Source organism: Oncorhynchus nerka, linkage group LG26, assembly GCF_034236695.1.
Source record: "Oncorhynchus nerka isolate Pitt River linkage group LG26, Oner_Uvic_2.0, whole genome shotgun sequence".
Taxonomy (NCBI): domain Eukaryota; kingdom Metazoa; phylum Chordata; class Actinopteri; order Salmoniformes; family Salmonidae; genus Oncorhynchus; species Oncorhynchus nerka.
The window spans coordinates 10,867,664-10,884,882 of record NC_088421.1 but is presented as its reverse complement, the minus strand read 5'-3'; the positions used below and the strand labels follow the sequence as shown (position 1 = coordinate 10,884,882).

Here is a 17,219-nt window from a genome sequence, read left to right as displayed (position 1 = left end):
AAGAGGCAAATGGTGGTCACACCAGATACTGACTGGTTTTCTGATCCACGCCCCTACCTTTTTTTAAAGGTATCTGTGACGCACATCAGTATTCCCAGTCATGTGAATCCATAGATTAGGGCCTAATGCATTTATTTCAATTGACTGATTTCTTTATATGAACTGTAATTCAGTAAAATCTATATAATTGTTGCTGTTGCGTTTATATTTTTGTTCCTGTGTATTTTTGGTCAGTATATTTTAAACAGCAAGCTTTTCTCTGTTGCCCCAGGCTGTGGCACATGCTGTTTCCACTAGCGTCATCGTATTGGCACAGCAGCATCATCTCCCACGAGAATTAGAATTGTTTCAAGCACAGGACACGGCTGGCTGGTTTGACCTGCACGTTTGGGTTTGTAGCGCTGACAAGAGCAACAGCGCAGATCCGAATCACACACGCTGTTAGTCGCAGCCAGCCCTTCTCCCATCAGACCAGGCTAAAATACCACACTAATTATTCCAGCCAGTCATGACCTTTGAAATAACGTGCTGGACTTCACTACTTCCCTATTTACCTCACACAGTGCAGTGGAGGCACAGAGCTCTATACTCTACTCTGGATCCATCTCAGCAGGGAAGAATAGGATGCTGGGATCCAATTCATTATCGATTTTTTGATTGTCTCCCTGCCAATTGCAGTTTTGCCGATATATGGATTGAAATGAATTTAATTGAATAGCTAAGTGGTGGAGTGGTGATTGGAGCAATTTGTCATGGTGACCTCACACATGGCAATGCATAAGCAGTGTTGTTTCTGTATATGAGATGTAGAGAGAGATACAGACAGGCGCAGTAGATGGAAGGAGCTGAATTCTGATTGGTGGTCAGCTCAATAAACTGAATGAATTTGCTGCTGTCTTGTCATCATGGTTCCATCCATCCCTCACTCACACTAGCTTCTTTATAGAGATGTCCAGCAGGCAGGACAGCTGTCGTTGCACTAGATGAGTAGCTAGCTTGGCTTACAGAATGGCTGAGTGACTGGGCTGAAGTCGTAGTCGATTTAATGTCATGGTTGGATGTAAGGATCCCTGAATTAATAGATTGTACATTGACTAATTGGTGAATTGATTGGTTGGGTAATCTGGTACCTCTAGGACTGACCTGAGAGCTGTAACAGAGGTGAGGAGGAGAGAGTGGGTTAGTAGGTAGCCTATAGTCAAATCCTCAATCTTCTTTGCTCAACTACACCAAACAGGTCATCTACATTATGTAACAAGACTCTACTGAACCAGCTATCCACTGCAGTGGTGGAGCAGCACTATGACATGATATGAAGGTTTAAATAACTTTGTCCCACATCCTTCTGTCTCAGTTGGAGGTTGATTAAGGACAAATAGGACAATCGGTAGAGCCGAGCATTCATTTGGAGAACCCTGTGAAACGGACAAGGACTTAAATTTAAGTAGGTTAGCTTCACCCTTATATAGCTCTACTACCTCCAGAATAGATGACCCACAACTGTGAGAGACCTCTTGTCCCTCCATCCCTGGCCCAGTTTGAGAATATAGTAGCTGTCGTGAGTAATAACATAGCTTCCTAACTAGAACCCAGAACAAATTCTTATTTTCAATGACAGCCTAGGAACAGTGGGTTAACTGCCTTGTTCAGGGGCAGAACGATAGATTTGTACCATGTCAGCTCGGGGATTTGATCTTGCAACCTTCTGGTTACTAGTCCAACGCTCTAACCACCAGGCTACGCTGCTGCCCCAATTACAAACAACATTTTAAAAAAGTATCCTACTTAGTTCCCCCTGAATGAAGATGCATTCCTGGAAATGTACAGTATAGATTTATATTATTATTTATATGATTTATTTATAATATTATTATATATTATGTATTTACACACACACACACACACACACACACACACTGTTGCCAATGTCTTCTGTCTGTGTTGTCCGTTTTTTTTGTTCTTTTATTTTTTTATCCCAGCCGCCATCCCCGCAGGAGGCCTTTTGCCTCTTGCCATGCCGTCATTGTAAATAACAATTTGTTCTTAATTGACTTGCCTGGTTAACCCTTGTGTTGTCTTAAGGGTTAAAAATGACCCGCCACTATGTTTAACAGCAGAGAAAACACCCTAAATGATATTTTTTCAACTTGAAATTTGATGACTTTTCCTAGAGTGACCCCAACATTAGAAAAAGTGAAACATCGCCTTTCCATGAAAGCTCTACACCAGGGTACAAAGATTGTCTTAGGGTCATTTTTGACCCAGCAGTTATAAAATCATTTACACACCACAAAAACCACAAAGGCAAACATACACACACACACAATGAGAAATTCAGATTATGATGTCCAACAATGTATGAAGCAACTGCAGATTGCTCCTTTAAATAAAGTGGTGAATTTTCAGGAAGTGCTTTTAACGATCCATATGTTTAAGATGGCAAAGTTCATACTTCTGTCACATGCCATGATGCTCAGTTAGGAAGCCAAACTGTTCTGAATAATCCCTCATATCAACAAACTATAAAAGACAGTGATGCAAACCAATGGAGAGGCAGAGTAGCAGACGCTGCATGTTGGCATTCAGAGTCAATATAAACCCTACTTCCTTCCTGTTTGTGAAATTGGCTTCGATGATTGGATATCTGGGCAGGGGGGCTGGGTTCCTAGGAAACAGGAGCCAGCATCACAGTAGGGGTCGGGACACTGAAAGCCACCAAAAAGGGGGCAGAGGTTCAGGGTGATGGTTTACTGGGGAACAGCCAATCACTTCCCTTGGAGGGGTAAATAGTGAATTTGAAAAAACATCATGTCCCAATAGAATATTGTCGATCAAGTTGTTTTTGTCTTGTCTGTGCTCACTCACCACTCACTTCCAGTTTCCTACGTCACTTTTCTGTTTTGGTGCGTTTGTTTTTCTGTGGTTATCTAGTGGCTCTGGATCCTGGATGGTGTTCACATTGTTCAGCTGTATTCCTGTTATAACAAACTCTTGTTTCTCTCTCTCTCTCTCTCTCTTTTAATTTCAATTTAAAGGGCTTTATTGGCATGGGAAACATATGTTGACATTGCCAAAGCAAGTGATATAGATAATTAACAAAAGTGAAATAGTGCTATCTGCTGGGGTGTCTGTGGTTATGCTATCTGCTGGGGTGTCTGTGGTTATGCTATCTGCTGGGGTGTCTGTGGTAGTGCTATCTGCTGTGGTGTCTGTGGTGGTGCTATCTGCTGTGGTGTCTGTGGTGGTGCTATCTGCTGGGGTGTCTGTGGTAGTGCTATCTGCTGGGGTGTCTGTGGTAGTGCTATCTGCTGGGGTTTATGTGGTAGTGCTATCTGCTGGGGTGTCTGTGGTAGGGCTCTATGCTGGGGTGTCTGTGGTAGTGCTATCTGCTGGGGTGTCTGTGGTAGTGCTATCTGCTGGGGTTTCTGTGGTAGTGCTATCTGCTGGGGTGTCTGTGGTTATGCTATCTGCTGGGGTGTCTGTGGTAGTGCTTTCTGCTGGGGTGTCTGTGGTTGTGCTATCTGCTGGGGTGTCTGTGGTAGTGCTATCTGCTGGGGTGTCTGTGGTTGTGCTATCTGCTGGGGTGTCTGTGGTAGTGCTATCTGCTGGGGTGTCTGTGGTGGTGCTATCTGCTGGGGTGTCTGTGGTGGTGTTATCTGCTGGGGTGTCTGTGGTAGTGCTATCTGCTGGGGTGTCTGTGGTAGTGCTATCTGCTGGGGTGTCTGTGGTAGTGCTATCTGCTGGGGTGTCTGTGGTAGTGCTATCTGCTGGGGTGTCTGTGGTAGTGCTGCTGGGGTGTCTGTGGTAGTGCTATCTGCTGGGGTGTCTGTGGTTATGCTATCTGCTGGGGTGTCTGTGGTGCTATCTGCTGGGGTGTCTGTGGTAGTGCTATCTGCTGGGGTGTCTGTGGTAGTGCTATCTGCTGGGGTGTCTGTGGTAGTGCTATCTGTGGGGTGTCTGTGGTGGTGCTATCTGCTGGGGTGTCTGTGGTAGTGCTATCTGCTGGGGTGTCTGTGGTAGTGCTATCTGCTGGGGTGTCTGTGGTAGTGCTATCTGCTGGGGTGTCTGTGGTAGTGCTATCTGCTGGGGTGTCTGTGGTAGTGCTATCTGTTGGGGTGTCTGTGGTAGTGCTATCTGCTGGGGTGTCTGTGGTTATGCTATCTGCTGGGGTGTCTGTGGTAGTGCTATCTGCTGGGGTGTCTGTGGTAGTGCTATCTGCTGGGGTGTCTGTGGTGGTGCTATCTGCTGGGGTGTCTGTGGTGGTGCTATCTGCTGGGGTGTCTGTGGTAGTGCTATCTGCTGGGGTGTCTGTGGTGGTGCTATCTGCTGGGGTGTCTGTGGTAGTGCTATCTGCTGGGGTGTCTTTGGTAGTGCTATCTGCTGGGGTGTCTGTGGTGGTGCTATCTGCTGGGGTGTCTGTGGTAACTAGAGGCATGTCTCGTTTTCTCCCAGTGGCCAGTGTGTAGAGGGGAACCCTAGAGGTGTGTGTTTGACACAACCACCAAGGTGAGAGAAAGGAGAGGAGACAGGAGGCAAGTAAACTGGATCTGGAAATAACATTGTGAGAAATGTAGTAAGGATGAGAAAAATGCCAGATAGCAAACAAGCTCACATTACAGCCTGCATGTCCTCCTCCGAGAAATGATTGTATTTATGTTTGCAGTTGCATTAAATCTCTCTGGTGTTCTGTCACTATGTCAGTAGGGTGGTCAGGAGAAAGAAAACATTTGGAGAGGAGAGAGACAAATGTGTGTTGAGGTGCATCATTAATCAGAAACGAGGTGAGGAGGAGAGAGCAATGGAGATGGATAGAAATGGTCTTTGTAAACAGAAGAAAAGAAGAGTGAAAGTAATGGATAGAAGGAGAGGCAGAGAGATAGTCTGGAGTATTTGAAGAGTAGACTGATAAATTAGGACAGAGAGGGACTTTGTGAGAAAAAGGTAATTGACAGCAAGACAGAAACAGGGCTTGATGTTTATTGTTCACAGATTTCAAAGAGTATTTGACACCCTGGGTTGACTCCTCCTGTCAAATGTTGAAATTACCCTAAATGTAAAATTGAGAAGGTTAAGGTTTGGGATAGGGTTAAAACATAAAGTTTAAGCACGGATCTTCTCTGGGCCCCGACGGACAGGACGGAAATTGATTCGGAAGAGCAGGAGGAGGCAAGTTTGATAAGGACTCGTTCAGAAAATAAAGGACCGAAGACAGCCTTTTAACAAAGTGACTTTTTAACATGTTTTTCACGTCTTAAAATGTTTTACTTTTGTTTATACACATTTTAAATGGCTTTTACAGAATTGGATGTTTTACATAAAAAAGTACTCTTACTGTATTTATGGTTGTTTTATTGGTTTAACAACATATACTTTTGAACAAACTTATTTTTAATATTCAAATGCTGTGTTTTATTCTTTCACGCTGTTATTATGTGTATAAAATTATGTGCAAAAATATATGAGCTGTTTTAAAGGAAATTAAAAAATATTTTAAAAAATATATTAAAAAATATATTTAAAAAATCCAATAAGGTTTGGGTTCTGGTTAAAAAAAAAACATTTTTAAAACAAGTGTTCACCACTAGGATTAAACACACAACCATGTGATCCAGAGTGATAGGATAGCCACCGCTATCCACAACTGCCATAGCAAAAACCCAAGCCGACCTGATGGTAATAGTGCTCACTGTTGCCCCTAGTGGCCGGGTTTTTAAAGGCATTTCCTGACGACCTCCGGACGTCCAATTTCGAAGTCACTCTTGAGCAATCTGCATGGTACACTACAGCCCCACGAGGAGGCTGAGGCTGAACTTCATGTTTCATTAATACAGCGCAGCACGCGGGGAGAGAGGAGGCCGGGTCACCTCAGTTAAATTAGAGGAAATGTGTTGAACAAATTACACGCAGGGTAATAATGACAGAGCCTGAGACCTCCAACACCTAACACTGCCCCTGGACACCACCACTACTGATCCTGAACCAGTCTGTATCAGACATACAACACCTAACACCAGCACTACTAATCCTGGTCCAGGGACAAACCTCAACGAACTAGGGTTAGGGTTAAGGGCTTAGGGCTATGGTTAGTGTCGAGCTGGGGTGTGGACAAAAAAAACTGACTGAGCTGATCTGCATCCTTACACTGAAAACAATTGACATAGATTACACTTAATTCTTGTCTTTTGTTATCTGATCGTCACTGGATCAATTCAGTAGGTAGGTTGATCTTGAACTTAACAAAGGTCGTGACAGACCAAAAAAACAGAACCAAACTGAAACCACAACACACAGAGCCCAGTCACATCCAGGCAGGATGTCTGATATAACCTGTGACTTGTATCCATCTATGGTATGACTTCTCCCCTGGCGTGACTCCTGTTGTTCACAGCAACAGTGGGAGTCAAAGTCAAAGGGACAGTCTGCCATGAGACGTCTGTCTGTCTGTCTGTCTGTCTGTGAGTGATTGGTTATGCTATTTACATGTACTCACTCTCCCACCAGCTGTCACACAATACTACCACCACCAGATACTCTAACATAACATTGTTAGACTGCAAAAAATATATATACTGTCTACAGAGTATAGAGGGTCTGTGTGGCTGGTACAGAAATAGACTAAATAATGTACATACTATAATCTGATCGGTTTGTTATACAGTTTCAGTGTTGCTGTTTAGCTGAGCTGTGCTGTGCCTCTTCCTGTGCGACACTGAAACTGGTCCCTGCGGTGTGTGCTTGGAAGTCCGGTGTCACAGCCATTTCATTCCCCTTGTCTCCTAGGGCTTGTCTCTCCTCCATAAAGTTAATATATCCTGCTGATATTTGTCTTTGGTCAGAAATAGATGCGCGACAGGACCAGGGGAGAGGGGAGGCAGAGCCACGATCAAAAGATACAACTATCCATTTCTTCCACTGACTGAGATGAGATCTGATTACTTTCACTGACAGATTCACTTATCGGAGAATTAAATTATGGTTGCATGTATTTGTGCGTGTGTGTGTGTGTGTGTGTGTGTGTGTGTGTGTGTGTGTGTGTGTGTGTGTGTGTGTGTGTGTGTGTATGTGTGAGAGAGAGAGCAAAAGAGAGAGATACAGGATTGTGAGAAATATATATACTGCATTGCATGTGTTACTGTGTGGGTGAAATATGGGGATAGCCTAATGGTATGTTGTACAGGAAGAACTAATTATGCTTCTGTCAGCAAGTGTCAGCCATACAGGCATGTGCGTGTATGTGTGTATGTGTGTGTATGCCAGTGTTTGTGTGTATACGTGTGTGTGTTTTTATGCCTGGGTGTGCCTGTGGTTGTAAACCTCTGATTACCTGCTATATTTAGAATAGAAACTAATTTTACTAGGGTTTCATTGTTCCGTTTGCTTTGAATCTCTGACAAGTTGTTGTTTCCATTGTCTATTTATTGTGCTTCTTCCTTTTCTGAGAATGGAAAAAGAGAAAATTGCATTAAGGACTATTAGCTGCACCATGGAGGGCTGTAGTTGGTAATTGCCCATTTTAAAAGGACCCATGAGCACCAACATGTAAAGTTCATAGGAGCATGTCAAATCTGGTGTCAAAAGAAAGCTAAGAGTCCATATTTTTGAGAAATTAAGGCATATACACATTAAATCCAATTAGCAAAATACAAAAATCCCCATAAAAATCCATCTGTTTAAGCTAGAGACATCTGTTTTTTTCATTGGTTATGTCTCAATCCACTGCATCTGCCTATGTCGCACTTTCACATCTGTGTTGAAAGGTAACAGAGCTAGAGCGGTGTTGGTCAGACCATGAGGCATCCCGAAAACCGGTCTTCTCACAAAGCGTCCGAATGGTGGTCTACAAACAACTATGACCCCTCTGTGCAAAGGTGAGACTCTCACGGACATGTACATGTCTGTTATTTTGCGCTAGGACCCCCACAGGCCTCACAAGACTTGTCTAAAGTTCCCCCGGTACCAGTTGAAAAAAATGAATGGATTTTTGTATATGGAGATTACATGGCTGTATATATATATTTTTTTTGGGGGGGGGGGGGGGGGGGGGATACGTCAAGGGGTCTTAAAATTCAAAATCAAATAGCAAAATGATCCTTGGTATGACCTTCCTAAAACAATTCCACATAGCTTAGTAGAACCTCCCCTCACCCCCCTCAAAAAAAAATCATTCATGGAATTTCAGCAGTTGAATTGCCAATGGGCAATCAATGGGCAATCATAGAAGTCACAAACCACAATTGGGTTCACAAGTTTGGACAACACAGTACAGTAGAGTAGTGTAAAGTAGAGTTTAGTTCAGTACAGTACTGAACTGAACTATCACAATTACGTTATTGTGGAATTTCCCAGTTGTATTGAGTTGAATGACTGTGTGTTTGACAGTCAATTCCATTTAAGAGACAGCAGAGAGAGAGAGAGAGAGAGAGAGAGAGAGAGACGGGCACTGCTTTTTTGTCTCTAATCACTCACTATAATGAACTAGAGATAAGGAGAGAGGAAATGTACTATACTGTATAAGCACAAGATAATAACGATGGCACAACACTACTGAAGTCCCAGTGAGGTGGACACTTTGACTTTAACCTTGTAGGTCCAATGAGTGTGTTGTGTGTCCGGAGAAAGTCGTATCAGTTAATACCTTCTCCTCCCATTTAGCTTTGTTCTCTCACTCCTCTCATGCCTTCTTGTCCTCTGGCGTTTGATCTGCTCTCCCTCCTCCTCTGTTCCATTTTCACGCCCCCTTTCTTTGGTGATGAAACGTTTCTTCTGCTGAATGCAGAGCCCTGTGATCAAGTCAGTGTCCTCAAGTCCTCCATTTTGTTGGTGTCCTCAAGTCCTCCATTTTGTCAGTGTCCCCAAGTCCTCCATTTTGTCTGTGTCCTCAAGTCCTCCATTTTGTCAGTGTCCCCAAGTCCTCCATTTTGTCTGTGTCCTCAAGTCCTCCATTTTGTCAGTGTCCTCAAGTCCTCCATTTTGCCCGTGTCCTCAAGTCCTACACACACACACACACACACACACACACACACACACACACACACACACACTAAAGCAACAGTGTGAAGGCTGAGAGAATAGGAGCAAATGGGAAAGTACAAAAAAGTGAAAAGAGAGTGTCAAAGACAAACAACATGCCACACCACACCAGATGATGTGCCATCCACCAGTATGTCCAGGCTCTCCAGCATCTAGGACAGAACAGACACAAGCACACAAACAAGCTATTCGTCTGTCCAGCCAGTCAGTGCCAAAAGGTTGTCAGACAGTGATGGTAACAACTGCATGAGGCTTTTTGAATAACGATTTCAGACGTTTATTCAGGGGCCACAAACAATGTGTGCCACCCTGAGGACCAGTCTGTCTGTGTGGGGCTGGCCAGATTCATAAAGCCTGATAATTGCCACTCACTGTCTGTTTAGTACCTTTAGAGTCACACATTAGTCGAGTTGAGCCTGAACAGCATCAGGAGATGAGCTATTATTAATGAATAATTTCATATTCAGTGCCCTCTCTTCTCTCCTCTCCGCTCACCTCACACCTTCCTCTCCTCTTGCTCCCCCTACCCCTCCCCCTCTTCTCATCACCTAATGTGTCGTGGTGAATATAGATGAAGGCTTAACGAAGAACTCTTTTCAATAACTCCGATCACAAGTCTGATCAAGAGAAGGACCATATTAACTATGAACAAGAGGGAGTGAGTCAGTCGTTCACAGTCAACAGTGATGAATCAGAGAAAGAGAGGGAGAAGGGAAGAGAGAGAGAGGAACGGAGAAAGAAGGAGGCTGATGTGAAGGAGAGAGACTGAATGAGACAAAGTGAGGGATGATATGAGAGAGAGTGTGTCTGTGAGTGTCTGTTTGTACGAGACCAAGGGCGCAACTTTCACTGGGGACAGGGGTGGGGACACATTCCGAAATTGAATATTTGTCCCCCAACCCCACAGTTTATCATTGGAATGTGATACAACACAAGTCAATTGTGTGCTTTAGGACCATGCGGACGCCGCCCCCAAGTGGTCAGGTTGGCTGTTTGGAGTGTTTATTCGACTGGACAAAAAATATATATGTCCCCCCACTTCTAAAACCAAAGTTGCGCCCCTGTACGAGACAGTGTGGGAGGGATTGAATAACATCAGTGTGAGAGACAGGCAGACAGAGACGGAAAACAGAGGAGAGGTGGAATTGTTTAACTACAGGTTTCTGTCCAGTCATCCCCCACAGCAGAGTAGCACAGTTCATCAGTTGGAGGAGGACACAGAGGGCCTTGACTCACAACAGATGGGAAGCAGTCGTCACAGTAAAGTGCTTATAGAAGCTGGTGAGCCAATGATGATGAATTACTACTCTAGTGATGGCTCTTCTGGGTCAGGACAGAAACTTACACTGAGTGTACAAGACATTAAAGGAAAACTCCACCCAAAAACTATCTTTTGATATTTGTTTCATTAGTCCATTGTTGACATTGTCCCAAAATGTTTTGCATATCAGCAATCAAGTTTTCAAGAAATGTAACTTTCAAAATACAGAAGTCAACCCTATATGATGCCTTTTGGGGATGATTTCTGTATTTATAACGGTTTTTGTATTTTATCCTGTTTTTCTCCCAAATTTCGTGATATCCAATTAGAATCTTGTCTCATCGCTGCAACTCCTCAACGGAGTTGCGAAGATCGAGTCATGCGTTCTCCGAAATATGACCCTCCAAACCAAGTTTCTTAACACCCGCTGGCTTAACTCAGAAGCACCGATGTGTCAGAGGAAACAACGTTCAACTGACGACCGAAGTCAGCCTGCAGTTTCCCGGCCCGCCAAAAGGAGGTGCTATAGAGTGCGATGAGCCAAGTAAAGCCCTCCCCTAACCCGGACTACCCTGGGCCAATTGTGCGCCGCCCTATGAGACTCCCGGTCACAGCCGGATTTGACACAGCCTGGGATCAAACCCGGGTCTGTAGTGACACCTCAAGCAGTTACATATATTGAAAACTTGATTGCTCACAAGCCAAATAGTTTGGACTAATGAAACAAATAACAAAAGATTGTTTTTGGGTGGAAATGTTCGTTTAAGACCAACTGCTCTTTCCATGACATACACTGACCAGGTGAATCCAGGTGAAAGCTATGGTCTCTCCCTCTCCCTCCCTTCCCGGAGGACCTGAGCCCTGGGACCATGTCTCAGGACTACCTGGCCTGATAACTCCTTGCTGTTCCCAGTCCACCTGGTTGTGCTGCTGCTCCAGTTTCAGCTGATCTGCCTGTGGCTACGGAACCCTGACCTGTTCACCGGACGTGCTATCCTGTCCCGGAACCGACAGTTTTCAACTCTCTGTCACTACTGCACCTGCTTCTCGAACTCTGAATGCTCGGCTATGAAAAGCCAACTGACATTTTCTCCTGAGGTGCTGACCTGTTGCACCCTCTACAACCACTGTGATTATTATTATTTGACCCTGCTGGTCATCTATGAACATCTTGGCCATGTACTGTTATAATCTCCACCAGGCACAGCCAGAAAAGGACTGGCCACCCTTTAGAGCCTGGTTCCTCTCTAGGTTTCTTCTTAGGTTCCTACCTTTCTAGGGAGTTTTTCCTAGGCAACATGCTTCTACATCTGCATCGCTTGCTGTTTGGGGTTTTAGGCTAGGTTTCTGTACAGCACTTAAAAATAGATATGTTTTATTACATTTAACCTTTATTTAACTAGGCAAGTAGGTTAAGAACAAATTCTTACAATGACGGCCTACTTTGTGACATTGGCTGATGTAAAAAAGGGCTTTAAGCTTGAGGCCATGGAATGTTTCTGTGTGCCATTCAGAGGGTGAATGGGGAAGACAAAAGATGGAGTATGGTAGTAGGTTTTTCACACTCAACAGTTTCCCATGTGCATCAATAATGGTCCACCAACCAAAGGACATCCAGCCACATTGACACAACATGGGCCAGCATCCCTGTGGAAGGCTTTCGACACCTTGTAGAGTCCATGGCCCGACAAATTGAGACTGTTCTGAGGGCAAAAAAAAAACTCTACGATATTAGGTGTTCTTAATTAACTCAAGTGTATGTTTTCACCTTAGGTGTAGTAAACTATCATGGCCTTAAGATCAGGTTTTGCACAGGCCAGCGAACGTTCTTCAGACAGCCTTCCATGCAGCCTTCTATCTACCTTAGTAGGGTTCCCAGGCTAGCTTTGCCCTATCACGCTCACAGAAATCCGAAGATCAATTGGTACAGTGGACAGCCTGTTTATTCCCCTCGGGAGACGTGTCCTGCATACATGCCATTCATTCATTTTGGTTTGTAAGTTATGAACAAACATGAACCCATTAGGACTCCCAAAACCAGAGGATGTTTGACAGTCAGTGACATAACATAGAGCTTGTGATTAATTTATTTTGAGGTGAGGATTTCACTCGTTCACACTTTATTTGGATTGTCTGGATGCTCCATCTGTAGATACTCTACAGATGGCCATACTATCAACAAACTATCTGTTGATAAGCAACTGCTTGCTAAGGTTACGGTTAGCGTTAGGTTTAGAATAAGGGTTAGGGTAACGTTAAGGTTAGGGTTAGTAGATAGTTAGTTGAAATGTTACTGATAGTTTGTAGAGCATCTACAGATGGACTAGCCAAATAAAGTGTTACCTTTCACTCTGATATGAAGCTTCCTCTGGCACCTCTCCGTCTCATTGTAAACTAGGAAATGACATCACAACCCTTACTATTTGTGTTCCTTGTATAAGCATCAAAATATTTAGCCCGTATATTTGCGTTTGTGTGTGTGTGGGTGGGTGCCATTAAGTACTGTTTCACTCAGCATGCCTCCCTCCATGCTCTGCTCCTTATACACTAATTAGGCAGATGATGGCTACTACAGGCAGACAAGAGGACACCAAAAGACCCCTGCTGCTGTAACACACCTCTGCCAGCGAGGGTGCCCACACCACACATTCACACACACAGGCACACACACATACAAGCATACACACACACACACACACACAATAGAGAAAGGCCAGATTGCAGTCATTGGCAGTCATAGAAGTAGGCCCCATTTCAGTAAAGCTTTTGTTATCCCTATACTTAAACAAGGAGTCTGGAATACCATTGTCTTTTCCAAACCTACTGGATTTCTGCACACTATCCTACCCTGCAAAATGAAGTGTAGAGGTTCTTTCACAAAAGAAAGAGATGTTGGAGGAGAACACAGTGCAGGTATTGTTGTACTTGTCGTGTATTTGAGGTTTAAAAAGGCTTCTGAAGTTTGGAATTTCCACAAATAGAAGTCAGACTTGATTTTCCCTTGTGAAAAACATATCAACCCATTTAACAACGACTATTTATTATAATCCACATAATAAATCACATTTCCTGTTGCGGCAGGATTCTTTTCCTGCTGTAGCAAACTGGCTCAAATTAAGATCCGACATCTGTAGAGTGGAAGTGAGTGACAATGATGGAGTGAGAGCGAAGAGAGACCGAAGAGGACATGATGCTGGTATTACAGAGTAAAGTGGCTAGACGAGGGAGAATGAGAGCAGAGGCAGTTACTCACACAACACCAGAGTTTCATTCGAGGATAAAGATTTTTTTTTATTGAGGCATGTGTTCTTCCAGTGATATTAACTAAGGCTATATCCCGCACACACACTAAAACATACACTTACTGTGCAGAGCCTTGTCTCCCAGAGCCTTCATCTTGATAGATCATCGTTAGGACTTTCTTACGATGTGTCTTCAGTAGCCGAGTTGTTTTCCCAGAGCCTTCGTTAGTAACGTGGCTCTTAAAAACCTTTCGCAGGCCACTCCTGCCCAAAGTGCCCTTTTGCGTCACTTTATTCACAGCTCTCTGCTTAACACAACCTAAACATCTGTCTGACTGTGACAACTTCAAAACGAAGTTAACTACGAATACAAAGTTACCAAAGTATGTGTTACACACGGGTCAAGGATACAATTATGCTTCAAATGAAAAGCGAGATGACTGCTTTAAAAGACACATAGCCTATATAGGCCATGTAGCCTATTTCAATCATACTGAAATTAATGTAATGTTCAATCAATAGAGTTCCATTTTTCCACTATCTGTATTTTTTTTGCCTCAATGTGTTTCATGATGTGTGACAACACTTGCGCAATTAAGTGCCCACTCTGTGATTTAGTGCATTAATATTGAGGAAGCATAATAAGCCTGCATCAATAGCCTATACTGTAGGTGGTAATATCTCATAGGAGGTGATCCATTGTCAGGATTGTGGGATAATTCTAATTATAATGTTAAGGTAAGATTTGAATGAAGAAAGCTGATTTGAGAGTGCTGCTTTTATTTTGATCCAATCAGTGTTGACACATGGTCTAACGACCCAAACGTTATGCCTCGCTACATTTTTGTTTGGGAAACACTCTTAAAGGGCGACTGCACTTCCTAATTTGGCCTCGTTTTCGATTTGGTTCGTTAATAAATGCTAGCGGCCATGGCTGAATTCAAACGTGAGTTGGTTTCGGGGTGTGGTTTAATGTGGGTGAGTTCACAGGTGGGAATAGTTAGCCAAATGATTTAGCCAATTAGCTTCAGCTGGCTGGTGTGCGATCGGGTGAAGATTGGTTTGGCGTTGAATAGCCTATCTCTGGGGATAGTTAGGGATGTCATTGAATTACACGATGTAAATGGAACAATAATTTCACGTGCATATTTTTTTGGTTGTCTCAGTAGCTCTTTCATGCAGCCAAATGACCTAGTGGCCTCATGAGTGGAATGTTATTCATATTTTTCATAATTTCATAATTAATCAACATTATACATTTTTTTTAACTGCCGAATATCTGGTGTTTCTATGTCAAACAGTTTTGTTATATTTCAGTACTCTGTGATGTAAATAAAGTGTAATATTGGGATGCAAACTCAAAATTGAATATATTTCAACTATATCTGACATGGTCAAGGTGTCTTCCTATTTTAAAGCCCATAACCATGTGTGTGAGGTGTATACTTTGTTTCAAAGTAGATTTTTGAAGACTACCAAGAAACACTCAGTGTGACCCTGATTTAGCTCACTGCAGTAAAAGGTTAAATGCTTTCAATACTTGTATATACATTTTTTACAATTGGTTTGAGGTTTTTAAGTCATTCAAATTTGGAGCTATTCACGTTTTAATGTCCCAATATTGTGTAATTTACTGATGGTGCCCAACTTGCCCCACTAAGTGAGGAACAAAACACTTTATGACCAAAATTGGTTTGTGAATAACGATGCATCTGGTAAAATTATCGTAATGCTCAAGTTACATCGCAACTGCAACTGGGAAACAAGGCCAGGGCCTGTACACAGAAATACTACACAAAGAGCGAATCAAACAGGGTCCACAAAGGGTGACAGACTCTCGGTCTACACGAACCCTACCGGAAATGTACATCTTGTGTGAAAATTCGGCAAGGAATAAGCTAACAAACAATTCCTCCAGCTGTATACCCAGTGGCTGGGTATAGCTCCTGGTCTGGGACTGCGAGGACCAGAGAAGTCCTTGCTACACATAGGAACACATGGCCCCAGCGGAAGGAAAAAACAATATTCATCAGTCTGTGACACATCATCCATCCACAGACACAGAGGATATAGACTCAAAGATGATCATATTACCATGCACTATGTGAAGAACAAAACATGAAACAATGGGTGCGCTCGTAAATCCACTCTGCCTGTCTACTCTGATTTCAGAGCACTCTCGTCTGAGTGTGCCAGAGCGCAGAATAACTGATGCATTTACGAACGCTCAACACCCGTTGAATATGGCCGGTGTGAGTAAACGTCGCCAAAGAAAGCATACTTAAATTGTTGCCAGCAGCACAGTTACAGTCACCAACGCTCTGGATAACATGAAAACAGCCTAACCAGCTCTGCTAGATCGAGTAAACTGGTCCAAGTGAGGTGCTCTCTCATTTGTTTCTGGAAGTAGCTAGCAAGCTAGCCAACGTTAGCCAGTTAGCTTGGGTACTGGACTGCCTTTATGAGGTCTGAACGCTCGAATCAAGCCTCCTCCTCGGCCAGCTTGTCCAGTGTGAGCGCTGAACGCTCCGAGAGCGAAATGCTCTGAATTTACGATCAGACAATCTGACCAACAATCTGAATTTACGAACGCCCAGAGCGCACTCTGGCACTCCAGATTGAATTTACTAACGCACCCAATATGTTCATCATCATACTTCTTTAACTCTCCAGATGGCTTACTGTATATACTGTATTCTTATATTACAGGAAGCGGGAGGGGACATGTTATTAATGCCACCAGTGTGACAGCTACGTGCTGCAACTCAGCAAGTAGATATCTGTCTAAATCAATAAATAATCAATACATTATGGAAACATTGAAATCCAACCCATTATCCTATCATTAAACGTGCTTACATCTACATGTACAATACATCAGTCCAGCCACCCTTCCCACTAGTAGCAAAAATGCCCAATAGTGTCAGAGACAGAGGGAAAGAGAGAGGGAGAGACTGACATTTGATCAATGTTGAATTGGTCATCCATAGACAAAGAAACCTGTATACAGACACATTGATTTATGATGGTTCTACACCTGGGTCAACCCCTTTTGTCTACTTCTCTCCATGTCCCTCCATATCCCTCGCTCCCTGTCCCTCAGACCAGCGGGACCATGTTCGGTTGTCACACTTACAAAGTCTGTTCATGTGGTTTTCCAGCCGACTGTTTCTTGGCTGTTGTTTGTTTACCAGCGGTGGACCAAACAGACGAGCCAAAAGACACGAACACACTTCCCAAGTCTTCCACGGCCCGTCTGCTAAATTGGCCAGAAAATTGAAACTAATTTAGAGCAGTTAAAAAAAATGGTGTTGTTGCTCCATTTGTTTCTTTTTTTTTTAGCAATGGCTCTATTCATAGATGTTTTATACAGTCCAGGCTATTCAGAACAAAAAAAACCATTGAATTATTTATGTAAGTATTCACCGCCCAAATCTAATTGAATCTCTTGTATTTTTTCATAAATAGGACATAGAAAAACAGATTTTTTTGAAGTGTTTGATTGATTCGCCAGCTGTACAATAGAAGGACGGTTCTTACATCCATGACCTTCTGGAACCTGTCAAGTGCGAGGTCGAATGTTAGTGAGTCAGCCGGTGAGTCAGGATCTGAGGGAGAGTGTGTGGAAATAAACCCAGTTTGTCCTGTCCTCTGCTGGCTGTCTGGTCTGACCAGGGTGTACTCTG

General features: G+C 43.4%; 1 pseudogene; it reads right to left on the bottom strand.

Annotated features, from left to right (window-relative positions):
* Positions 1–13,568: 13,568 nt before the first annotated feature.
* LOC115110869 (SH3 and cysteine-rich domain-containing protein 2-like) overlaps positions 13,569–17,219 on the bottom strand; it is a 47,022-nt pseudogene continuing 43,371 nt past the window's right edge.